This window comes from Ovis aries, chromosome 3 (genome assembly GCF_016772045.2).
Source record: "Ovis aries strain OAR_USU_Benz2616 breed Rambouillet chromosome 3, ARS-UI_Ramb_v3.0, whole genome shotgun sequence".
Taxonomy (NCBI): domain Eukaryota; kingdom Metazoa; phylum Chordata; class Mammalia; order Artiodactyla; family Bovidae; genus Ovis; species Ovis aries.
The window spans coordinates 189,745,264-189,771,755 of NC_056056.1; the positions used below are offsets into that span (position 1 = coordinate 189,745,264).

The following is a 26,492-nucleotide window of genomic DNA, read 5'->3' on the forward strand; positions in this document are numbered from 1 at the left end:
GGGATCTTAGTTCCCCGACCAGGAATTGAACTTAATTGTGTATACAAACTTTTAAGAATTTGCAAAGTCCAGTATAAAAACCAATTATCTAGGCATTATCTTCCGTTGTCTCTTACAAGTCTCTCACGATTTTACAGGGCACCAAGGATATGACTCTCAATCTCTTGAGTCCTTGGTTTCCTTGTTAAAGTCAGGCTGACTAATAAATAAACATGTGAATAGTGACAATGTCAGGATTCAATGGCATGCTGGTAAATGTTTAACAACTGGCTCTTGAGGGGAAAAGGAAGCCTGATTTACAGCTTTTGCCCATTTCTGTGACGTAAATACTCCCACCATGGTCTGTTTCAAGCTACAGCATGAAGTCATCTGCCTTGCAAAATTCCTGAAATTAACAGTCAGCGCTCAGGCTCTCCTGAGCTGGTCCAAGCCAGTTGTAGCACATCAGCGTGTCATGATTTATTCACTATTCTGTTCTGATCAGTCAGCTTGAAGGTCAGTAGGTCTGTGGTCCCCCAGTATTTTTCCGTATCGTTGTTGTTCAATCACTAAGTCGTGTCCGACTCTTTGTGACTCCGTGGACTGCAGCATGCCAAGCTTCCCTGTCCTTTAGCATTTCCAGAATTTGCTCAAACTCATGTCCATTGGATCAGTGATGCCATCCAGCCATCTCACCCTCTGTCGCCCCCTTCTCCTGTCCTCAATCTTTCCCAGCATCAAGGTCTTTTCCAATAAGTCAGCTCTTCGAATCAGGTGGCCAAGGAATTGGAGCTTCAGCTTCAGCATCAGTCTTTCCAATTAATATTCAGGGTTGATTTTCCTTAGGATTGACTGGTTTGATCTCCTTGCAGTCCAAGGGACTTTCAAGAGTGTTCTCCAGCACCATAATTCAAAGAATTAATTCTTTGGCGCTCAGCCTTCTTTATGGTCCAACTCTCACATCTGTATATGACTACTGGAAAAACCATAACTTGGATTATACAGACCTTTGTCAGCAAAGGATTGTCTCTGCTTTTTAATATTTTATCTAGGTTTGTCATAGCTTTTCTCCCAAGGAGCAACAGTCTTTTAATTTCATGGTTATACTCACCATCCACAGTGATTTTGGAGCCCAAGAAAATAAAAACTGTCACTGTTTCCACTTTTTCCCCATCTATTTGCCATGAAGTGATGGGACCAGATGCCACAATCTCAGTTTTTTGAATGTTGAGTTTTAAGTTTTTCAGTATGCATGCTATTCATTTACATAAGAAAGCAGCACCTTTCTTCTGGCTTCCTTTTGACACCTCTCTCTCCATCTGTACCATTCTCTGGCCTTGCATATAGACTGATGAGTGACCTGTCCTTCCTTGGTGACAGCCTACTGTGGTTTCCTCCAAGTGTGTGAAGACTACATTATGCTTCTGGGACCAAAATTAGGCAATTGAACAAATGTCTATTTGCTAATATGTTTTAAAAAACAGTTGTTGTTAAAATGGCCTGTTTTACTCATTTCTTTATCTTTGCAATTTTGGTTGTATATTTTGTGTATTTATAAAATACTTGAAGATATCAACTAGAAGATATCATTATACTCACTGAGTCATGTCCTCCTGATTTGATCTCTTGGAAGCAGACCCTGAGATAAGTATTTGAGTGCAGTTTGTGAGGTGCAGGAAATACCACTAGGGGAGCAGAGAAATGATGCAGGGAAAGTAAAGTATCCCATCAAAGGTATATTATTGAGTCAGCTACTGAGTGAATGACTACTGCTTACTTCTCTTGGTAAACCCTAGTGAGTAGCGTAAACACATGCTTCAGAATTACCCTGTCCAAGAGGCAGGGAGCTGGGACATGGTTGAGGGCTGCTTTGGAGGTTGTTCATTTCTGGTCCTTCCATTCTGCTAGGGACATGGGCCAGAGATGCAGATATTGGCAGTTGGAAAAGGCCCAAGCACGTTGAGAAGTCAAAGAGTAAAGGCAGGCAAGGACAATGTCTGCTGTGTTTAGAAGCTTTTACCAATTATGGTGGAGAAGGAAATAGCAACCCACTCCAGTATTCTTGCCTGAAGAAACCCATGGACAGAGGAGCCTGGTGGGCTACAGTCTACGGAGTCGCAAAGAGTCAGACACAACTGAACACATAGCGTACACACACCAATTATGGGTGTGCTTTATAAGTATTATTATTTTACATAATATATAAAATAGATTTTATATATTATAAAATATATAAGGGATCTCCAGTTTCTTATACAGCATGTGCATGGCACCTAAAGAGACCAAAATCAAATCAATCTGTTGATCAAGGCTTCTTATACTAGTTGGACATTTCTGTGAGAATCTCATAGAGAAAAACAGTTCCAAACACAAAAGCCAGAAAGTGAAGTTGCTCAGTCGTGTCCGACTCTTTGCAACCCCATGGACTATAACGTGCCAGGCTCCTCCTTCCTTGGGATTTTCCAGGCAAGAATACTGGAGTGGGTTGCCATTTCCTTCTCCAGGAGATCTTCCCAACCCAGGGATTGAACCTGGGTCTCCCACATTGTAGGCAGATGCTTTACCATCTGAGCCACCAGGGAAGTTCCCAAACAAAAGCCGGAGACACCACTTACTCTGTATTTTTTTGGCCACGCCTTGCAGCATGTGGGATCTTAGTTCCCCAACCAGGGATGCAACCATAGTCCCTTGCATTGGAAAGAGGATTCTTAACCAGTGGGCTGCCAGGGAAGTCCCAGCCCCACTTATTCTTTAATGCATCAGAATTTGAGAGTCTGTAGAAGCTGATTCCCAGATGCTGGAAGAGGAAAGTTTGTTATGGAACAACTATCTGGGGTTCTATAGATCCAGGGTTGCCCTCTAGACCCCCTTTCTCTAGAGCTATGGCCATCTCAGAGAGGATGGAAGCTTGGTGCCCTTTCCCACTTACCTTGTCCTACTCACCTCTCCCATCTGGCTATTCCTGAATATTATCCTTTTATAGTAAACTCATAAACAGAAGGAAAAAAAATTTTTTTTGAAATGTGTGAGCAACTTCAGCAAATTAAACCCCTGGAGGGGGTGAAGGAAACCTATAATCTATGTATATTTGGTCAGTTGAATCACAAGTGACAACTTGAACTAGAAATTTGCATGTTAAGCATGTGGGATGGGATGGGTGGAGCTGTCTTCTGGGACTTTAACATGTAGAATCTGATGGGCTACCTCCAGGTAGATAGTGTCAGAATTGAGTGGAGTGGTAGGGACACCTGGCTTGTGTCATAGAATTGCTTGGTGTAAGGAAAAAACTCCACACATTGGATTTTTTTTTCCAGCGTCTTAGAAGCAGGCCTGTGGATGTTCACCAACTCTGCTTAAGCATTTTATTGTTATTATTATTTTTATTTTTATTTGGCCTTGCTGTGTGGCCTGTGGGATCTTAGTTCCCCATGTAGGATTGAACCTGCAGTCCCTGTATTGGAAGCATGGTGTATTAACCCCTGGATCACCAAGGAAGTCCCTCTGCTTAAGCATTTTAGAGAGGAAATCTTCCCCTTTGGTCACACAGTTGAATAACATCTTGCCTCCCCCTTATTCGCATCCTCCAGTATTTGTCTTCCTAGATTTTCTGTGATAAACGCTGAGTATTTTTAAGTTTTCTTTTATACAGACTATTTTCTTAAAACTTAAATTAGAAACTGTGCTAGGTACAGCAGCTCTTCCAGGAAGTCTTGCCTGGTTCCACATCTCTCCGGCCCCCTGTCCTCCAGTAGAGGCTTATATGGAAATGGTGTGCTTTGTGTTGGTAGTTCCTGCAGGACTGCAGTCTCCACCAGGTGTGGGCCTGGTTTTCTCATCTTTGTCTTCTCATCGTTGAACACAGTATCTGGTAAATAGCAGGTATTAAAAAGTAACCACTACGCAAAACCACATTGCTCTTTAGGAGCATATGAAGGAAACCCAGGAAGATAAACCTTCTTTGTGAAACAAAAACATTTATGAGCCCTTTTGAAGGTGAATGTTCTTCTTATAAACTATAAAAACTGATAGGCTTTCATAAACGAGCATTTGTACTTAATTTCTAAAAGGATTGATTTGGTTAGTGTTCCTGCAGTAAAAATATTCCAGTGATTGATGACTTTGGACCAATCACCTATGTGTATCTGTGTGTGCCTTTTGTTGTTCATCAGATAATGAATACGGATGCCTTTTACAGGACATTGTAGACAGCAATGTTACCTGTGATGATCAAGATTATCATAAAGGCAGTTTGGTTTATTAATCCCTTAACTCAAAATGTTTTTAGTAAAGAATGTCACCCCTTTGCAGTATTCTTGCCTGGAAAATCCATGGACAGAGGAGTATGGTAGGCTATAGTCCATGGGGTCACAAAGAGTCAGACATAACTTGGCAACCAAACAGCAGCAAACAGCAACACGTCATTTGTTAAAAGGCACTAAAAGCAAAAGAAAATAAGAAAGAGGTTAAAAAAAGATGGTGAACTAATTAAAAATTTCCTGCTAACAACTTGTACTATTATGCAAAAAATAAAATGTTAGTCTGATGATGTGAGAAATTCCCTTTGTGAAATATGGCTAAGAAATGAAAATTTTTCAATGGTTTATGGAAATATGTTTTGTTTCATTACTCTAGGGTCACACCCTGTATAGTCAAAGCTACGGAAGAAATTATTGGGAGGTGTTACAAAATTTATTTTCTTGGAGAATCGTAAGGTGAGGTTTAAAACCCCTCTGCCTGATAGATTCCACCAGTGGTCTGGCTTAGACTAGAGAACCCCTTGAGTTTTCTTCAGTTCTCCGAATCTATACCAGTGCCTAAATACGTCAGACTGGGTTAGAATAAATTGATTTCAAGAATAAATTCATCTTTATAAAGAGAGGAAAATGCTGCAATTCAGTGGTAATGCTATATCTATTTTGAACTCCTGGGATTCAAATTGTTATAAATCTGAATCATACAGACTTTATAGTATGCAGATGATATAGTTGAGATGCTGGAGCTTGCTCTCATGATATTAAAATTAATCCTACCAGGGAATGCTGAATGTGAAGCAGAAAAATATATTCTCAAATGGATATTTGATTTCATGTTAAAACAATAAAAATCATCATTTTGTATCATTTGATATTGGCTGGTAATTCCTTATGAGAAAACAAGATTTTCTCCCGCCCCTCACATCCCTTTCTTTTTTACCCTGGAGGTTACATAGTTAATTCTTAATTTGGTAATATTTTTATGAGTTCCTGATAGGAGCTCATAAAAAACAAAGGAATTGCTGAGTCAGTGACAACATGAGAAGCACAGTTGTCTCACTTTGTGTTGACAAAGGGGAAGAGGAAAAGAAAGATAAAGATTGTATGAAAACATCGGCTTTTAAAAAATGGAGAATGGTTAAAGTGCTCTTAAAAATGGCCAGATTTATAGCCCCAAGACTCAAGGCCCCATTTATTCACAGAGGAGGCTGGAAGGAGTTATCTCCACTGCCTGGTGACTCATCTGAGGAGCAGGAAGATTCGCCTGCGGATGGGAGGATAATTTGGTTTTCTAGAACGGTTCACTCTTCTTCAGTTTACTCACAAAGGTGCTAATTAAAGGAAACTGTTATGGTGTTACTTCTTCACTTTCACGTCTGTTCCCTGTGAGCTGGACACAGAAAACTAAGCTATTTTGTAGAAGCATCCGGGGCAGTTGGATGGCAGTGGTTTTGAGTCATTGTTGTGGTAAGTTGGAGTGTAAACCAGAGCCTGTGGATGAAGGGATCAGAGCCACATAATCCATGAACTCCCCCGTTCAGGTAAATAAACTGTCCATGCCAAGGTTAGGAATCATAGCAGCCAATCCAGTTTACAAAACGAAAACAAAAAATACCAAAAACCAGCCAACCCCCCCACCCCAAAAAAAAACAGTAGCTTTTGCACAAAAGAGAGATGAGAAGTAATGAGTATGCTTTCATTTTTTTTCTTAGAAATATGAATGCTATTTGTGCCTGGCATTTTCCTAGGTGCTTCACATGTATGATATCGTTTAATCCCCACAGGAACCTCAGGTGTAAGGGAGGTAGTATTGTTATTCTTGTTGTTGCTGAGTCATACCCACTCTCTATTTCGACCCCCCATGGACTGTACTCCTCTGTCCCTGGAATTCTCCAGGCAAGAATACTGGAGCGGGTTGCCATTTCCTTCTCCAGGGGAACTTCCCGATTCAGGGATTAAACCCACGTCTCCTAAATTGTTTACCACTGAGCCACCAGAGAAACCTGTAGATATTATCACCCCCATTTACAGAGGGCAAACAGGCATGCAAAGTCATGCTACTTCAGTGAGAAATGAGATGGTTAAGTGATAGGTGGTAAGTTGAGGGTTCTAACTCAAGCAGTCTTAGAACTAAAAATGAAATGAAATATCTTTATGTTTATACTTAGATTTAGACAGAGAAACAATCAGGACATATTGTGTAACAGAAAGCCTGGTAGTCTTTACATGAAGAGTTTATCTTAAACGAACCCAAGTGTATCATTCAAGTTTCGCCTACCAAGACAACATAGAATTAAACACTTAGAATTAGGACTTCCCTAGTGGTACAGTGGAAGGATCTGCCTGCCAATGCAGGGAATGTGAGTTTGATCCCTGGTCTGGGAAGATCCCACATACTGCAGAGCAACTAAGCCCATGAGTCACAACTACTGAGCCCAAATGCTGCAGCTGCTGAAACCTTCGAACCCTAGAGCCTGTGCTCCACTACAGGAGAAGCCACGGCAATGAAAAACCTGCCCACCACAACAGAGAGTAGCCCCTGCTTGCAGCAACCAGAGAAAGCCTGCACAGAGCAACAAAGACCCAGTGTACCCTCCCCCAAAAAAACCTTAGAATTAAAATTTTAGATCTTAGAATTAAAAACCTCCAGAGGGACTCCCATGGCCATGCAGTGATTAAAACTTTGACTTTCCAATGGAGGGGCCGCAGGTTTGATCCCTGGCCGGGGAACTAAGATCCCACATGGCATGCGCTGTGTGCCACAGCCAAATTAAAAACCAAAACCTCCACAATCTAGTCCTGTGATATCTTCATACTTGCAAGAGTCTCACATACTCTACGAGTATTCCCCACAACCCTCACTGCCCATATTATGTGATTTCAAGTGTGAACACTAATTTGAATATCCAAACTGGGACTCAGGGGTGAAGCTAGTATAAAAGGATAAAACAAACTCTTGCTTCCATTGTACATTGCCTGTGGGACTATCAAATATCTAAGAAAAGCTATAAAATAATACCATCCCAATGATCTCTTTCCATTACTATACACAAAGCCCATAAATGGTTATTGTTGTTGCTGTTTTCTTAGTCCATTTTATATAATGTAGATATCAAGGGGCAGAGAAATCTAGTAACTTTTCACTACCTTTGGGAAAAATATTGATGAAAAATCATTTGTGGTATGGAAAAAATGCTATTTTAAAAAATATGGGTCCCAAGAACTTATTCAGCAAACTTGGGAATCTATAGAAATGGAAGATTTTAAGTGTTCGGTAAAACTCTCCTATAATTTGCTTTCAGTTTCAATTCCTATCAATAGGAAACTTTCCTCTGCTGGTGTTTCACTATTTGTTCATATGCTGAAGAAAAGAAGAATTTTGTCACTGTTTCCTTTTCATTGCTGTCCATTTGTTGGCATAAGAAAATCATTCTCTATTGGTATCATGTTATCCATTGAATAGGAATCAAAAAGAGCCCAATTACACTTCTGAATTACAACTTTTCAACTTCTGAAAAGTATTTCTGGATTTTTTCACTGATTAGAAGATATTTTGGATACTGTCAATTTCCAGTGTAGTACCTGCCATCACATTTATCGTGTTTCATTCCTACTGTTGCCATAGATGGTTAACTAGGGGTGGCCAAAGCTTCTGGTCTAAATTATAGATAACAAATAGAGAATATTTTGGAGGGTACATCATCAAGATTGCCTTTCCGTACCTGCTTTGTCATATGACTTTTTTTTTTTGGAAGTTGTATAATTCCGTTTTATAAACTTAATTTTGTACACCATTCAAGGTTTGGCAACATATTCTTTTCTACTACATGATCAGAAGAACATTCCGCTGGTGAAAACATAGGAAACATATGAATAAGTCTTCTGGTGTATAACATTTTTAAATTTTAATTTTTGTAAAGACAAAAATTCTTTTTCTTGCTTTCCTTATCCCAGTGTAAGTACTCCAGTCATCAGCTGTTTCTGTTTTGGAAAGCCTTTCACTTGCTCGGTTCAGTTCAGTTCAGTCGGTCAGTCGGGTCCGACTCTTTGCGACGCCATGTATCGCAGCACGCCAGGCCTCCCTGTCCATCACCAACTCTTGGAGTTCACTCAGACTCACATCCATCAAGTCAGTGATGCCATCCAGCCATCTCATCCTCTGTCCTCCCCTTCTCCTCCTGCCCCCAATCACGCCCAGCATCAAAGTCTTCTCCAGTGAGTCAACTCTTCGCATGAGGTGGCCAAAGTACTGGAGTTTCAGCTTTAGCATCGTTCCTTCCAAAGAAATCCCAGGGCTGATCTCCTTCAGAATGGACTGGTTGGATCTCCTTGCAGTCCAAGGGACTCTCAAGAGTCTTCTCCAACACCACAGTTCAAAACCATCAATTCTTCGGCGCTCAGCCTTCTTCACAGTCCAACTCTCACATCCAAACATGACCACAGGAAAAACCATAGCCTTGACTAGACAGACCTTAGTCGGCAAAGTGATGTCTCTGCTTTTGAATATGCTATCTAGGTTGCTCATATCTTTTCTTCCAAGGAGCAAGCGTCTTTTAATTTCATGGCTGCAGTCACCATCTGCAGTGATTTTGGAGCCCCAAAAAATAAAGTCTGACACTGTTTCCACTGTTTCCCCATCTATTTCCCATGAAGTGATGGGACCGGATGCCATGATCTTCGTTTTCTGAATGTTGAGCTTTAAGCCAACTTTTTCACTCTCCTCTTTTACTTTCATCAAGAGGCTTTTTAGTTTCTCTTCACTTTCTGCCATGAGGGTGGTGCCATCTGCATATCTGAGGTTATTGAGATTTCTCCCGGAAATCTTGATTCCAGCTTGTGTTTCTTCCAGTCCAGCGTTTCTCATGATGTACTCTGCATAAAAGTTAAATAAGCAGGGTGACAATATACAGCCTTGACGGACTCCTTTTCCTATTTGGAACCAGTCTGTTGTTCCATGTCCAGTTCTAACTGTTGCTTCCTGGCCTGCATACAGATTTCTCAAGAGGCAGGTTAGGTGGTCTGGTATTTCCATCTCTTTCAGAATTTTCCACAGTTTATTGTGATCCACACAGTCAAAGGCTTTGGCATAGTCAATAAAGCAGAAACAGATGTTTTTCTGGAACTCTTGTGCTTTTTCGATGATCCAGTGGATGTTGGCAATTTGATCTCTGGTTCCTCTGCCTTTTCTAAAACCAGCTTGAACATCAGGAAGTTCACGGTTCATGTTTGCTGAAGCCTGGCTTGGAGAATTTTCTTTTCTTTTTTTTTTTTTTAGATTTTATTTATTTTATTTATTTATTTATTTATTTTTTTTTTCATGCATTCCCAAACATGAACCCCCCTCCCACCTCCCTCCCCATAACATCTTTCTGGGTCATCCCCATGCACCAGCCCCAAGCATGCTGCATCCTGCGTCAGACATAGACTGGCGATTCAATTCACATGATAGTATACATGTTAGAATGTCATTCTCCCAAATCATCCCACCCTCTCCCTCTCCCTCTGAGTCCAAAAGTCCGTTATACACATCTGTGTCTCTTTCCCTGTCTTGCATACAGGGTCGTCATTGCCATCTTCCTAAATTCCCTAAATCGACATTTCTCCAAAGAAGACATACGGATGGCTAACAAACACATGAAAAGATGCTCAACATCACTCATTATTAGAGAAATGCAAATCAAAACCACAATGAGGTACCACTTCACACCAGTCAGAATGGCTGCGATCCAAAAATCTGCAAGCAATAAATGCTGGCGAGGGTGTGGAGAAAAGGGAACCCTCCTACACTGTTGGTGGGAATGCAAACTAGTACAGCCACTATGGAAAACAGTGTGGAGATTCCTTAAAAAATTGCAAATAGAACTACCTTATGACCCAGCAATCCCACTTCTGGGCATACACACCGAGGAAACCAGAATTGAAAGAGACACATGTACCCCAATGTTCATCGCAGCACTGTTTATAATAGCCAGGACATGGAAACAACCTAGATGTCCATCAGCAGATGAATGGATAAGAAAGCTTTGGTACATATACACAATGGAGTATTACTCAGCCGTTAAAAAGAATTCATTTGAATCAGTTCTGATGAGATGGATGAAACTGGAGCCGATTATACAGAGTGAAGTAAGCCAGAAAGAGAATTTTCATCATTACTTTACTAGTGTGTGAGATGAGTACAATTGTGCAGTAGTTTGAGCATTCTTTGGCATTGCCTTTCTTTGGGATTGGAATGAAAACTGACCTTTTCCAGTCCTGTGGCCACTGCTGAATTTTCCAAATTTGCTGGCATATTGAGTGCAGCACTTTCACAGCATCCTCTTTCAGGATTTGAAATAGCTCCACTGGAATTCCATCAGTTCCACTAGCTTTGTTTGTAGTGATGCTTTCTAAGGCCCACTTGACTTCACATTCCAGGATGTCTGGCTCTAGGTGAGTGATCACACCATCGTGATTATCCGGTCATGAAGATCCTTTTTGTACAGTTCTTCTGTGTATTCTTGCCACCTCTTCTTAATATCTTCTGCTTCTGTTAGGTCCATACTATTTCTGTCCTTTATTGAGCCCATCTTTGCATGAAATGTTCCCTTGGTATCTCTAATTTTCTTGAAGAGATCGCTAGTCTTACCCATTCTGTTGTTTTCCTCTATTTCCTTTTTTTTTTCCTTTTTAAAATTTTTAAAAATTTTTTTATTTTTTAATACTTTTATTGGTTTTGCCATACACTGACATGAATCCTTGATCGCTGAAGAAGGCTTTCTTATCTCTTCTTGCTATTCTTTGAAACTCTGCATTCAGATGCTTATATCTTTCCTTTTCTCCTTGGCTTTTCGCTTCTCTTCTTTTCACAGCTGTCAGTCATGTCTGATTCTTTGCGACACTATGGCCTGTAGTCCACTAGGCTCCTCTGTCCATGGGGTTTCCCAGGGAAGAATTCTGGAGTGGGTTGCCATTTCCTCCTCTGGGGGATTTTCCCAACCCAGGTCTCCTGCATCTCCTGCATTGCAGACATATTTTTTACTGCTGAGCCATCAGAGAAAGTTTAGAGAGGCTGTTTGTTCGAGGTCATTGTGTTACCATGTGATGTCAGGAGATGGTTTCTGTCACTTACTCCACAAACATTTAAGTTTTCTCCAAGTATGATGTTGCATATTATTTCAGCTTTCCTCTTGTCAGTCATGCACTTCATGAGCAACCCCAATCTGAACTGAAAGGAGTGAGTCATGGTTGATGTAGCTATGGATGTGTGATGCAGTTTTGGCCAAGGAGACAAACATTTTTATGCCCATTTCACAGAATAAGTGATGAAACTAAATTGTGTTCCTGACCCCAAGGTCAGCCATTGTCTTTCTTCTGCACATGGGAGCGCCCAGGGAGAGGATGTGTATTTTTCATAATGTGCCTTAATGTTATTTACCATCTGTAATATCTGTTGCTGCAAAGCAATCCCCAAACGTTGTCACTTGTAACAACAAACATCTATTGTCTCACACAGTTTCTGAGGTTCAGGCACCCAGGAAGGGCTTAGCTGATGGCCTTGGCTCAGGCTTTTCTCATATAGTTGCAGTCATACTTGGTTCAGTGCCAAGACATTTGATGGCAGCTTCCAGAAACAGAGAAAAATAAAGATACAGGGATTTGGGTTAAAAGTTCTATTAAATTTTTTCACAGTCTTTGTATCAGAAATTTCCCAATCGTAATTTGTGAGATCTTAGGGGAAAAGAAAACAGTTACTGTAAATTTCTGTATTTAGCATTTATCATACTATATTACAGTTATTTACATAATATGTAATAACATATATTGTTATATATAATGATTCTCCTTTTAGACCAGGGGTCTTCAACACTGGCCATAAATTATAATTACTTAGGAGCTTTCACAAAATATTCATACATGGGCCCCAGTTCAGTTCAGTTCAATTCAGTCGCTCAGTCGTGTCCAACTCTTTGCAACCCCATGAATCGCAGCACACCAGGCCTCCCTGTCCATCACCAACTCCCGGAGTTCACTCAGACTCACATCCATCGAGTCAGTGATGCCATCCAGCCATCTCATCCTCTGTCTTCCCCTTCTCCTCCTGCCCCCAATCCCTCCCAGCATCAGAGTCTTTTCCAATGAGTCAACTCTTCGCATGAGGTGGCCAAAGTACTGGAGCTTCAGCTTTAGCATCATTCCTTCCAAAGAAATCCCAGGGCTGATCTCCTTCAGAATGGACTGGTTGGATCTCCTTGCAGTCCAAGGGACTCTCAAGAGTCTTCTCCAACACAACAGTTCAAAAGCACCAATTCTTTGGCGCTCAGCCTTCTTCACAGTCCAACTCTCACATCCATACATGACCACAGGAAAAACCATAGCCTTGACTAGACGGACCTTAGTCAGCAAAGTAATGTCTCTGCTTTTGAATATGCTATCTAGGTTGCTCATAACTTTTCTTCCAAGGAGTAAGCGTCTTTTAATTTCATGGCTGCAGTCACCATCTGCATCCCATCCAATTAAATCAGAATCTCTAGGTATGAGTCCCCCAAGTCATTAGCTTTTAAAAAGCTTCCCAAGAGATTCTAATAAATATCTAGAATTGAGAACAGTTATTCTCATAATTAATTCTTATTTTTTGTGTATGTTATACAAACTCTGGGGATTTAAGGACAACTGTGGATAAATATGATCTGCACCTTCATGAATTTTTATTTCCATTTCACAGAAAAATTGATGGGTCTCACTTAGAACCCAGGTTCCTGACCTCAAGGCCAGCCGTTGTCTTTCTTCTATATATGGGAGCACCCATGGAGAGGGTGCTTATTTTTAGTAATGTGCTTTTTTCTTGTATTATTTTTAAAATTTATTTTAAATTGGAGGATAATTGCTGTTTGGTATTTATTTACCATCCATATTGCTGTCTGTCACTGTATAAGAAGTCCCATACTTGTCACTTGGAACAACAAACATCTATTATCTCATACAGTCTGAGGTTCAGGAACCCAGGAGGGACTTAGCTGATGGCTTATCTTTCTCCATAGATAAATGTGATCTGTACCTTCAGGAATTTTTTGGTATAATTTCAAGGAATTAGACATCCCTGATTTAGGTTGTGAACTCCTCAATTGTTGCAACTGTGTTTTTCATCTATGTGTATTTTTAGTATGAACTTTGCTCTGCCCTTACCCACCTCCACTTCTAAAAGTGAGAGTTTGAGTCTTGGCATAAGGATGGACACTATATAGACCAATGGATTAGAATTGAGAATCTAGAAATAAACACACACACATCTACGGTCAATTGATTTTTGACAAGGGGGCCAAGACAATCCAGTGGGAAAAGAATTTGTCTTCAACAAATGGGGTTGAGATAAACTAGATATCCACATGCAAAAGACTGATGCTGTACCCCTACCTCACACCATATACAAAAATTAATGTAAAATGAAATAACAACTTAACATATAGGATTTAGATCCACAAAACTCTTAGAAGAAAATATAGCCCTTAAATCTTTGTGAGTTTGGATTTGGCAATGCTTTCTTAGGTATGATTCTAAAAGCAGAAAAAGGATAAGTAAATTGTACTTCATCAAAATTTAAACCTTTTGCTCATCAAAAACATTATCAAGAAAGTGATAAGACACCCTACACAGTGGGAGAAAGTATTTGCAAATCATATATATGATAAAGGTGTAATATTTAGAGTATACAAAAAATCCTATAACAACACCAAAGAGTACACCCAATTAAAGCACATACTGTGCACTTGACTAGACATTACTCTAATGAAGATAGATGGCTAATATGTACCTGACAGCTAAGAGTTGGACATGACTGAGAGACTTCCCTTTCACTTTTCACTTGCATGCATTGGAGAAGGAAATGGCAACCCACTCCAGTGTTCTTGTCTGGAGAATCCCAGGGACGGGGGAGCCTGGTGGGCTGCCGTCTATGGAGTCGCACAGAGTCGGACACGACTGAAGCGACTTAGCAGCAGCAGACAGCGTATTAAAAAGCAGAGACATTACTTTATCAACAAAGGTCTGTCTAGTCAAGGCTACAGTTTTTCCAGTGGTCATGTATGGATGTGAGAGTTGGACTGTGAAGAAAGCCGAGTGCCAAAGAATTGATGCTTTTAAACTGTGGTGTTGGAGAGTCCCTTGGACTGCAAGGAGATCGAACCAGTCCATCCTAAAGGAGATCAATCCTGGGTGTTCGTTGGAAGGACTGATGTTGAAGCCGAAACTCCAATATTTTGGCTGCTTGATGCAGAGAGCTGACTCAGTGGAAAAGACCCTGATGCTGGGAAAGATTGAAGGCAGGAGGAGAAGGGGATGACAGATGATGAGATGGTTAGATGGCATCACTGGCTTAATGGACATGAGTTTGGGTAAACTCCAGGAGTTGGTGATGGACAGGGAGGCCTGGCATGCTGCGGTTCATGGGGTCGCAGAGTTGGACACGACTGAGTGACTGAACTGAACTGAATGAAAGAAATCAAAGATGTCATAAACAAATGGAAAGAACTTCCATGTTCCTGGGTAGGAAGAACACATGTTCATATGCTATTTTTTTCCCATAGTATAAACATGTTTTTTTCTCTCTTTTTTTGAATGTTTTATTTTGTATTGTGGTGTAGCCAATTAATGGTGTTGTGATAGTTTCAGATGAACAGCGAAAGAAAGTAGCCATGCATATATATGCATTCATTCTCCCCCCATCCAGGCTGCCCCATAACATTGAACAGAGTTCCATGTGCTATACAGTAGCTCCTTGTTGGTTATCCATTTTAAATATAGCAGTGTGTACATGTCTATCCTAAACTCCCTAACTGTCCCTTCTTACCAGCAACCATACATTCAGTTTCTAAGTCTGTTAGTCTCTTTTTGTTTCTGTTTTGTAAAAAAGTTCATTTGTATCAGTTCCTTTTAGATTCTACATATAAGAAATGTCATATGATATTTCTCCTTCTCTGTGTGACTTACTGCACTCAGTATGACACTCTCTACAGAGTGACTGCAAATAGCATTACTTCATCCTTTTTAATGACTGAATAATATTCCATTTTATTTAAGTACTACATCTTTATCCATCTTTATGAATAAATCCATCTTTATCCATTCCTCTGTCAATGGACATTTAGGTTGCTTCCATGTCTTGGTTGTTGTAAATAGTATATGCTACTTATACCCTTATGTTTAACACTACCACATCTAACAACACCTTCCTGGATACTAAATTAATAAGTCTTCAACACATGTTCAGTACTTGCCTCTGAGAAGCTCAGAATATGCTGTGCATTAAGTGAGACTCATCACAGTTCACACACGGTTACTGTTACACCAGGTTGAGAGGAATAATCACAGCATTTGTTTTGTAATCCCTTCAATTAATAAAGCAGATGTTTCATAGTTCACACAGGATCGGCAATAAGGCTATTTGTAGGTAGATCTAGGCTCACTGCCACTTCTGATAGAGTAAATCCAAGTCAATTCATAAAAGTGCATTAAACAGGCATTTTTAATTTCAGCCGCTCTGTCCTTCCCTCAAGTCTGTTCACAGTCTCTCATCTTATTCGTGTCAATGCATGCCACCATCGACCACCCAGACATGCAGCATTGGGACGTGAGATTCACTGTGGATTCTTCCTTTTTCTTGCCTCCTGGCACCTCCTCCACTACCAAGCCGCACCTCTCAACTTTTGCTCTTGTAAGTCAAGCAGAGTGACCTTTGCAGAAGTGGAGCCAGACACGGGGGTTTCTACCTAAAACTAACCAAACTGATCACATGGACCACAACCTTGCCTAACTCAATGAAGCTGTGAGCCATGCCATGTAGGGCCATCAACACAGACAGGTCCTAGTGGAGAGTTCTGACAAAACGAGGTAAGTGTCCAATATGCTACTGGAGAAGAGTGGAGAAATAACTCCAGGAGTGAACAGGCTGAGCCAAAGTGGAAACAATGCCCACCTGTGCATGTGTCTGGTGGTAAAAGTCTGATACTGTAAAGAAGAACAATATTCCATAGGAACTTGGGATGTTAGGTCCATAAAAGCAAGGCTTATCAACATGTTCATGGCATCCAGTCACATCACTTCATGGCAAATAGATGGGGAAACAATGGAAATCATGATGGACTTTATTTTGTCAATATTGAGCACCAAAGAATTGATGCCTTTGAACTGTGGTGTTGGAGGAGACTGTTGAGAGTCCCTTGAACTCCAAGGGTATCAAACCAGTCAATCCTAAAGAAAGTCAGTCCTGAATATTCATTGGAAGGACTGATGCTGAAGCTGAAGCTCCAGTATTTTGGCCACCTGATGCAAAGGATGAAATGGTTGGATGGTATCACTGACTCAATGAAGATGAGTTTGAGCAAACTCCAGGAGATGGAGGGGACAGGGAAGCCTGGCATGCTATTGTCCATTGGATTGCAAAGAGTCCGATATGACTGAGCAACTGAACAATTCTACTTAAAGGGGGTCTTCCCTGGTGACTCGGTGGTAAAAATCCACCTGCCAATGCAGGAGTTTCAGGTTTGGTCCCTGGGTCAGAAAGATCCCCTGGAGAAGGAAATGGCAACCCATTCCAGTATTACTGCCTGGAGAATCCCATGGGTGAAGGATCCTCTCTGGCTACAGTCTGGGGTCACAAAGAGTCGGACACTACTGATCATGCATGTATTCTAACTAAAGTGGGTGTCCACCCCCAATATACGTCAGCCATTATTAGCTTTCAGCCCTTGTTTGTTTCTTTCATAACATTTTCAATTTTAAAATTATTTTATTACTGTTTGTTTGTTTGTTTGTTAGCTTTTCTACCTTTAGAATGAAAGTTCCATGACAGTGGGGCTGCATCTTAGTGACTGTAGTCTGTCCACCTTTGTCAGTGACCTGGTCACTGCTTATTCAATGTGTCATTTCCCTGAGGTCCTTCCAACTTCCTCTGGCTCTTCCACAACTGCAGCCCTCAAGCCTCTGCAGATTCACTAGAAGCAGGTAAAATGATTGAGAGAAGTTAAACTGTCTGTCTTATTTGCTGCCCAAAGGATTTTCTTATGTATTAAAAAAATTTTTTTTCTTCCCCCCAAATATATGTGTGTGCAGGAAAGATGTGAGTAGGGAAGAAGAGTGTGAAAGATTCACACATTTTCTTTCCAACTTGTGAGAGGTACAAATGGAAAGGGAAAATCTTTTGTAGAAAGTATGAAAATGAAATGTCTTTGGAGGCAGAGTCATGATTGATTGCCATGCACCCATTCCATGCAAAGTGAATCTAGTAAAAGATACATCACTGTTAAGAATTTGGGGAAAATAGGTAATAAAGACCTACTGGATAGCACAAGGAACTGTACTGAATACTCTTTAATGGCCAATATGGAAAAATGATCTATTAATTTAAAAAAAAGTGGAGGTATTTTGTTTTTGCTATCTAGTTACTAAGTCGTTTCCTGCTGCTTTGTGACCCATGGACTGTAGTTCACCAGGTTCCTCTGTCCTTGAGATTGACCAGACAAGAATCCTTCTCCAGGGGATATTCCTGACCCAGGAATTGAACCTGTGTCTTCTGCATTTCACGCAGATTCTTTACAGCTGAGCCACCGGGGAAGCCCTGAGACAAATGTGTGTGTGTGTGTGTGTGTGTGTGTGTGTGTGCAAAGATTCACTTCAATATATACCTGAAATTGACACAATATTATGAATCAATAAAAAAAGAATTTGGAAAAAAAGGCATAAGCGATCCTTTTGGGTTTTTCATAGAGTTTTACCCTAAGTATATATACAAAATTTTCTTTTCTTATATCAGCTTATCGTTTGTTTTCTCTCTCTTGACATATGTTCACCCTTTTTACTCTTGTACTTTCACCCGATGTGGTTCACCTTTTTACCCAGTGAGGCATCTCATGTGATTCAGCCAGTTTCCCGAACACATTTGGTCCCATCAAAAAGCCATATCTTTTAAATTACTTTCTAAAAGAGACCAGGTCTCCAGAAAATTTGGGATATAGTGCATCTGGTTTAATTCAGGGGATGTTCCCAGAAATGGCAGGATCATTTCTACGTGGGCTCATAGGCGAATAGCCTTAAGGAGATGCTCTCCAGACAATCAACAATCCCTCTTTGCTAATCAGTCCTCCCACTTGCAGTGATGTTTATGACGGTCAAGTGAAAGTGAAAGTTGCTCAGTCATGTCTTGAAAGTTGTTCAGTCATGTCTGACTCTTTGCGACCCCTGGGACTATAGCCTGCCAGGTTCCTCTGTCCATGGGATTCTCCAGGCAAGAATACTAGAGTGGATTACCATTCCCGTATCCAGGGAATCTTCCCAACACAGGGATCGAACCCAGGTCTCCTGCATTGCAGGCAGATTCTTAACACTCTGAGCCACCAGGGAAGTCCTGTGAAGGTCAGAGGACCTTTAACAATAAAAAAGTGCTTCATGATCTTTGGGCTTCCTTGGTGGCTCAGAGGTGAAAGCGTCTGAGCCTGGTGGGCTACAGTCCACGGGGTCGCAAAGAGTCAGACACGACTGAGTGGCTTCACTTTCACTTTCATGATCTTTATTCTCTGATTCCTAAGTCATTTTCTTAGGATACATTATGGTTTGCTTATTGTTCGCTTATCCCCTCACCACTGTTTTTAGATCTAAGTATTGCTTTCATCTTTGCATGAAATGTTCTCTTGGTATCTCTAATTTTCTTAAAGAGATCTCTGGTCTTTCCCATTCTGTTGTTTTCCCCTATTTCTTTGCATTGATCGCTGAAGAAGGCTTTCTTATCTCTCCATGCTATTCTTTGGAACTCTGCATTCAGATGCTTACATCTTTCCTTTTCTCCTTTGCTTTTCACCTCTCTTCTTTTCACAACTATTTGTAAGGCCTCCCCAGACAGCCATTTTGCTTTTTTGCATTTCTTTTCCATGGGGATGGTCTTGATCCCTGTCTCCTGTACAATGTCACGAACCTCATTCCATAGTTCATCAGGCACTCTATCTATCAGATCCAGGCCCTTAAATCTATTTCTCACTTCCACTGTATAATCATAAGGGATTTTATTTAGGTCATACCTAAATATGGTATGGTCTAGCGGTTTTCCCTATTTTCTTCAATTTGAGTCTGAATTTGGTAATAAGGAGTTCATGATCTCAGTCACAGTCAGCTCCTGGCCTTGTTTTTGTTGACTGTATAGAGCTTCTCCATCTTTGGCTGCAAAGAATATAATCAATCTGATTTTGGTGTCAGACTTTATTTTTTTGGGCTCCAAAATCACTGCAGATGGTGACTGCAGCCATGAAATTAAAAGACGCTTGCTCCTGGGAAGAAAAGTTATGACCAACCTAGATAGTATATTCAAAAGCAGAGACATTACTTTGCCGACTAAGGTCCGTCTAGTCAAGGCTATGGTTTTTCCTGTGGTCATGTATGGATGTGAGAATTGGACTGTGAAGAAGGCTGAGTGCCGAAGAATTGATGCTTTTGAACTGTGGTGTTGGAGAAGACTCTTGAGAGTCCCTTGGACTGCAAGGAGATCCAACCAGTCCATTCTGAAGGAGATCAGCCCTGGGATTTCTTTGGAGGGAATGATGCTAAAGCTGAAACTCCAGTACTTTGGCCACCTCATGGGAAGAATTGACTCATTGGAAAAGACTCTGATGCTGGGAGGGATTGGGGGCAGGAGGAGAAGGGGATGACAGAGGATGAGATGGCTGGATGGCATCATGGACTCGATGGACGTGAGTCTGAGTGAACTCCGAGGGATGGTGATGGACAGAGAGGCCTGGCATGCTGCGATTCATGGGGTCGTGAAGAGTCGGACACAACTGGGCGACGGAACTGAACTGAACTGATTGCTTGCATACATTTTGACTTTTGTCAGATGTTATGGGTCAAAACTGTTTACCATAACACGCAATAAATGGTGGAATAGCAAGGTATTCTGATAGCAGCATAAGTGCTGAACTGAGTGAAACATTTGCTTTGGTCTAGAGTGGTATTCATTTCACTACAGGAAATATTCAATAAATATTGCAAGTAACCTTTGCAAAGAAAACAAAGGAAAGAACAGCCGTTGCCTGGCAAACAATACATGTTTTAGAAACCATGCAACTCAGGAAAATGATGTTGAGTACTCTTTGACTGAGGATCTTTGCAGTATGGTGAACTAATACTCTTTAGCCAGGAATGTGAACAATACAGTTTGTTGGCTAGATCTCACAGACTGAGAAGGCACCAGAAACTTCGGTGGGGAGGAGGGAAGACATCTCTATGCATAAAGCTTATTGTAATGTATATTATGTATATGTGCATCACATGTACTCCCATTACATGTTACTTTTTAAAAGAAAATATTTCAGACATTTATAGAAACTTAATCAGCACTGTGTATAGCATTATCAAATTGGGTCTATATGTATTCCCTACAAATGAATTTCCAGACAATGCTTAAGTGAATGCTCCCAACAAATTATAACTAGATTTAGATAGTATACCTGGTGTTTCATTTCTTTGTGCAATTAAGTTAGTTGATGATATTTTCATTTACAGCTTACAACTGAGAAAACAGAAATCTGGCTATGTCATCCAAATAATTCCACTGGACACTGCTGCCTCTCAGAATTCAGTGAAACAGGTATTTAGACGATGAAACAGTTATTTACAATTTTAATTTACTTTGCCCTGTCGTTCCTCACAAATCATCTGTATGCTGCCTTGTAAGTGCCATGTGCTTGCTGTTAATTAAAATCCTAAAGCAGCAGAACCAGCAAAGTGTGTCATTATTATTCATAGTACATTGTTGGCTAAGCCTTTTATAATAAATGTGTAACAAAAATTGTACAATGTGAATATTTATGAATTATCCTATAAAGAAATTGAGCTCTAAAGAAAATCTAAACAAACTATACTTCAAGAGGGAAAATCTAGTTTATAAAAGAGGAATGTATCAGATAATCTATTGTGATGATTAAATGAATGAACTTGTTAAAACAGGAATTGGCTATAAAATGTCATAAAATATAGCAGATTAAGCTACTTTTTTTGAAGTCTTGCCAGATTTTTTTTTAATGAGTTAATATATTGCTTTTTAACAAAGAACTCCTGCAGGCAGAAAAGAAATTATATCTGACTTGAAAATTCCCATCATGCTTCATTCTCTGGTGGAATTTTGCAGCCTTGATGGATTTGTTACATAATCAGCTTTCAATGACTTCTTTTATTATAAAACAGAATTCTTGCCTAAAACAGCCCCACTCCCTTTTTTTCCCTGCTTCCAGTTTCTGAAATTACAAATGCATTTAAACAATGATCAAGTCATGCTGCAGCAGGCACAGGGAGCAAATGAGTAACTGCAGCAAGAAACTGCTAAACTTCGGTCTGAAATGCTAGCACTGGAGAAAAACTTGAAATCAATAGTACTCAAAAGTGTGAGCTGATCGAAAATAGGATATAGCTCCATGGGAAATAGGATATAACTGCTATTTATCTTTGCTCTTCACTTAGCACATGGACAGCTGGTATATGCAAAACATTAATAAAAACAGTGACTTGCCATTTCTAACTATGTGTATTTGGAAGTATACTGAGGCAACTGTCATACTTTTTTTTTTTTTAAATACTGGGCAATATAACAATTAGAAAGCGAGATGAAATTTAACTAATGCAATAAAAAGACTATTTCACTTAAAATTTGCTTTACGATCGACCCAACATGTAGCAGATAGAACTCCTCAAACTCAAAGTATCCTTGAGCCTTCGGATCCCATTGAAAATATGTTGCTGCTTTTTATTTGTTTCAGATAAAACATCTCAACCTTCCTCCACATATTATTAATATGTTAATTTCCTCCATATTAACCCAATGTATTTTCTCAGCAACAAAAACCAAATTTCTCACTACAAAATAAGAGATGTTTTCTTACAATCATGTAAAATCTGCCAAAGATATATGTGAAGTTTATATAAGTATCAGCAGCTATTGCTACAAACTCTTTTAATGTAATATTTTACTAACAAAATAGTCCTTATCTGGTGATGATGGTCACACAATGTGAGTATGCTTAATGCCACTGAACTCTATACTTAAAAATTGCTAAAATAGCAAATTTTGTATTTCGTATATTTTGCTAAAATTAATAAAACACAAACAATTTTAAAAGTATAGTTATGCAGTGTTCCCTGGATGCCCACCACCAAGCTTAAGAACACTTTATTGAACTTTGCTGTTTTATGAGAGACCTTCTAAGATCTCATCCTTCCACTTCTGTCTTCACAGCCCATCCCTGTCCTGATTTGAATTTTGTGTTGTTATTCCCTGGTCATATCATTTATTTATTTGTAATTAATTAACTAATTAATTCATTACTTTTTAGTTTTTGTTGCACTGGGTCTTCTTTGCTGCCAGTGGGCTTTCTCTAGTTGCAGTGAGGGGGGGCCACTCTCTCATTGTGGTGCACGGGTTTCTCGTTGCAGAGCAGAGGCTCTAGGGTGCTTGGGCTTCAGCAGTGTATCATGCGAGCTGAGGAGTTGTAGCGTGAGGGCTTAATTGCTCCACTGCATGTGGAATCTCCCCAAATCAAGGATCGAATCCATGTACCTTGTATTGGCAGGTGAATTCTTATCCACCAGGGAATTCTTATCCACCAGGGATAATTCTTTCCACCAGGGATAATTCTTATCCACCAGGGAAGCCGTATTACATCATTTAGTCTTGTCAAAGAACTTTATAAATGGAATCTCATACTATGTCCTTTTATTCAATAGCTTTTTTTTGGTTTAACCTTTAATCCCTGAGTTTCATTCACACTGTTACATGTAGTTGTACTTCAGTTATTTTCACTGTTATATAATATTCTATCACACGGCTCTACCATATCTACTTATTCATTTATGGTTGATCTTTTCATTGATAGTCGATTGCTTCTGTTTTTTTCTTTTTTTTTTTTTTTTTGGTTTTACATATATGAGCCTTTTTTCTCCCTGAATCTATGAACAATTTTTTTTAATAGTAGTGTTTTAGCTGCCCCTGGAACAAATGACAGCTCTATCGATTCCTCTACTTCAGTGTGCCTGCAGTTTATTCAGAACCACACAATCTAACAAACATAGAGATGCCCTATTTTCAAAGATGAGAATAAGTGGCAGATATTCATGACTCCCACATCAGGAGCGCCGACTTTGTAGTCAGACAGACCCAGTTTCAAATACTCCCTCCTTCTCTTAGAAATTATATGAAGTTAGATAATATCTCTGGGCTTCAATTCCCTTAAGTCTATTTTGGGACTAATAATATCTATCACATAGGGGTGTTGAGTAGATTTAACTAGATAGTCTACTTAGAGTACTAATTATTTAATACATTCTCAGTAAATAGTAATGATTAGTGATACCATAATTATAAAATAAATGGCAAGCAATCTTGAGAAAGAAGAATGGAACTGGAGGAAACAAGCTGCTTGACTTCAGGCTCTACTACAAAGCCACAGTCATCAAGACAGTATGGTACTGGCACAAAGACAGAAATATAAATCAATGGAACAAAATAGAAAGCCCAGAGATAAATCCATGCACCTATGGACACCTTATCTCTGACAAAGTAGGCAAGAATATACAATGGAGAAAAGACAATCTCTTTAACAAGTGGTGCTGGGAAAACTGGTCTACCACTTGTAAAAGAATGAAACTAGAACACTTTCTAACACCATACACAAAAATAAACTCAAAATGGATTAAAGATCTAAATATAAGACCAGAAACTATAAAACTCCTAGAGGAGAACATAGGCAAAACACTCTCCAACATAAATCACAGCAGGATCCTCTATGACCCACCTCCTAGAATATTGGAAATAAAAGCAAAAATAAACAAACGGGACCTAATTAAAATTAAAAGCTTCTGCACAGCAAAGGAAACTATAAGCCAGGTGAAAAGACAGCCTTCATAATGGGAGAAAATAATAGCAAATGAAGCAACTGACAAAGGATTAATCTCAAAAATATACGAGCAACTCTTGCGGCTCAATTCCAGAAAAATAAATGACCCAATCAAAAAATGGGCCAAAGAACTAAATAGACATTTCTCCAAAGAAGACATACAGATGGCTAACAAACACATGAAAAGATGCTCAACATCACTCATTATCAGAGAAATGCAAATCAAAACCACAATGAGGTACCATTTCATGCCAGTCAGAATGGCTGCTATCCAAAAGTCTACAAGCAATAAATGCTGGAGAGGGTGTGGAGAAAAGGAACCCTTCTACACTGTTGGTGGGAATGCAAACTAGTACAGCCACTATGGAGAACAGTGTGGAGATTCCTTAAAAAACTGGAAATAGAACTGCCTTATGACCCAGCAATCCCACTGCTGGGCATACACACCGAGGAAACCAGAATTGAAAGAGACATGTGTACCCCAATGTTCATCGAAGCACTGTTTATAATAGCCAGGACATGGAAGTAACCTAGATGTCCATCAGCAGACAAACGGATAAGAAAGCTGTGGTACATACACACAATGGCGTATTACTCAGCCATTAAAAAGAATATATTTGAATCAGTTCTAATGAGCTGGATGAAACTAGAGCCTATTATACAGAGTGAAGTAAGCCAGAAAGAAAAACACCAACACAGTATACTAACGCACATATGTGGAATTTAGAAAGATGGTAACGATAACCCTGTATGCGTGACAGCAAAAGAGACACAGATGTATAGAACAGTCTTTTGGACTCTGTGGGAGAGGAAGAGGGTGGGATGATTTGGGAGAATGGCATTGAAACATGTATATTATCATATGTGAAACGAGTCACCAGTCCAGGTTCGATGCATGATACAGGATGCTCGGGGCTGGTGCACTGGGATGACCCAGAGGGATGGTATGGGGAGGGAGGGGGAAGTGGGGTTCAGGATGGGGAACATGTATACACCTGTGGCAGATTCATGTTGATGTATGGCAAAACCGATATACTATTGTAAAGTAATTAGCCTCCAATTAAAATAAATAAATTTATATTTAAAAAATAAAATAAATGGCTGTACCAAGAATCACTATGCAGAGATACTTCAATTATTAAAATAAAGAAACTTAAATTGAAACTCCAGGGAAGGTTACTGTAACCTAGATCTCAGAGCTAAGGGCAGCAGGGCAAATGAGTTGGCGATCCAGCACAGCCATCATCCATAAGATAAGGCAAGGGTCCAAAATGTCCTCGCCTTCTCTTTCTCACCCCAAGTCCCCATTAAGCTCCTAGTTCAATCCAGCTGGGCCTTGGTGAGCAGTGAGGAGTAGAGTGATTAGGGAGATAGACAGTGACACAAGACCACAAGGAGGATTTCTTGGAAGCTGGACTACAATCCTTCTCCAGCTCTCTATTCATGTTGAGCTCATGGGCAGCACAGAGAGCTTGTGATTAACCCTCAATCATGAACAAAATGACATTATTGCTGCCTAACTATAATCTAGTTGGGAAGTTAGAAATCCTTATAAGACTATTGGAGAGTAATGAAGAAAAGGTGATTGTGCAACTGTGAGTTTTAATTTAATAGCCGTATCCTAAGAAAAGCTATATGATACAGTAAATCATTATCAATTAAAATTGGCTATTTGTTTCAAACCTTGCCACTTTGTTTTTTCAAAAGGGCAAATGTTCCCTACATCTGTGTCTTTATTCCTCCCTGCAAATAGGTGCATCAGTACCATCTTCCTAGATTCCATGTATATGCATTAGTATACAATATTTGTTTTTCTCTTTCTGACCTATTTCACTTTGTATGACAGACTCTAGGTTCATCTGCATCACTACAAGTGGCCCAATTTCATTCTCTTTTTTTATGGTTAATTAGTATTCCATTGTATATATGTACCACAACTTCTTTATCCATTCATCTGTCAATGGACATTGACATGTCCTGGCTATTGTAAACAGCACTGCAGTGAACACTGGGATGCATGTGTCTTTTTGCATTATGGTTTTCTCAGGATATATGCACAGGAATAGGATTGCTGGGTCATATGGTAGTTTTATTTTTAATTTTTTTAGGAACCTCCATACTATTCTCCATAGCTTTTGTATCAATTTACATTCCCACCAACAGTGAAAAAGGGTTCCCTTTTCTCCACATCCTCTCCAGCGTTTATTTTTTGTAGATTTTTGGATGATGGCCATTCTGACTGGTGTGAGGTGATACCTCCTTGCCGTATGGATTTGCATTTCTTTAATAATGAGCAATTTTCAGCATCTTTTCATGTGTTTGATGGTCATCTGTATATTATCTTTGGAGAAGTGTT

The 26,492-nt window shown here is 39.8% G+C and overlaps 1 protein-coding gene across 11 annotated transcripts in view; it reads left to right on the forward strand.

The window, feature by feature from the left end:
* Positions 1-26,492, forward strand: part of LMNTD1 (lamin tail domain containing 1) — a 507,654-nt gene that overhangs the window by 135,196 nt on the left and 345,966 nt on the right. For 9 of the 11 annotated variants that reach the window (XM_060413306.1, XM_060413303.1, XM_060413304.1 and 6 more), the window contains one exon: positions 20,754-20,838. The exons of the other annotated variants lie outside the window; for them this stretch is intronic. The gene's annotated coding sequence lies outside the window, so the exon portion shown is untranslated. The remainder of the gene's footprint in view (positions 1-20,753; positions 20,839-26,492) is intronic. 11 annotated transcript variants of the gene reach the window in all.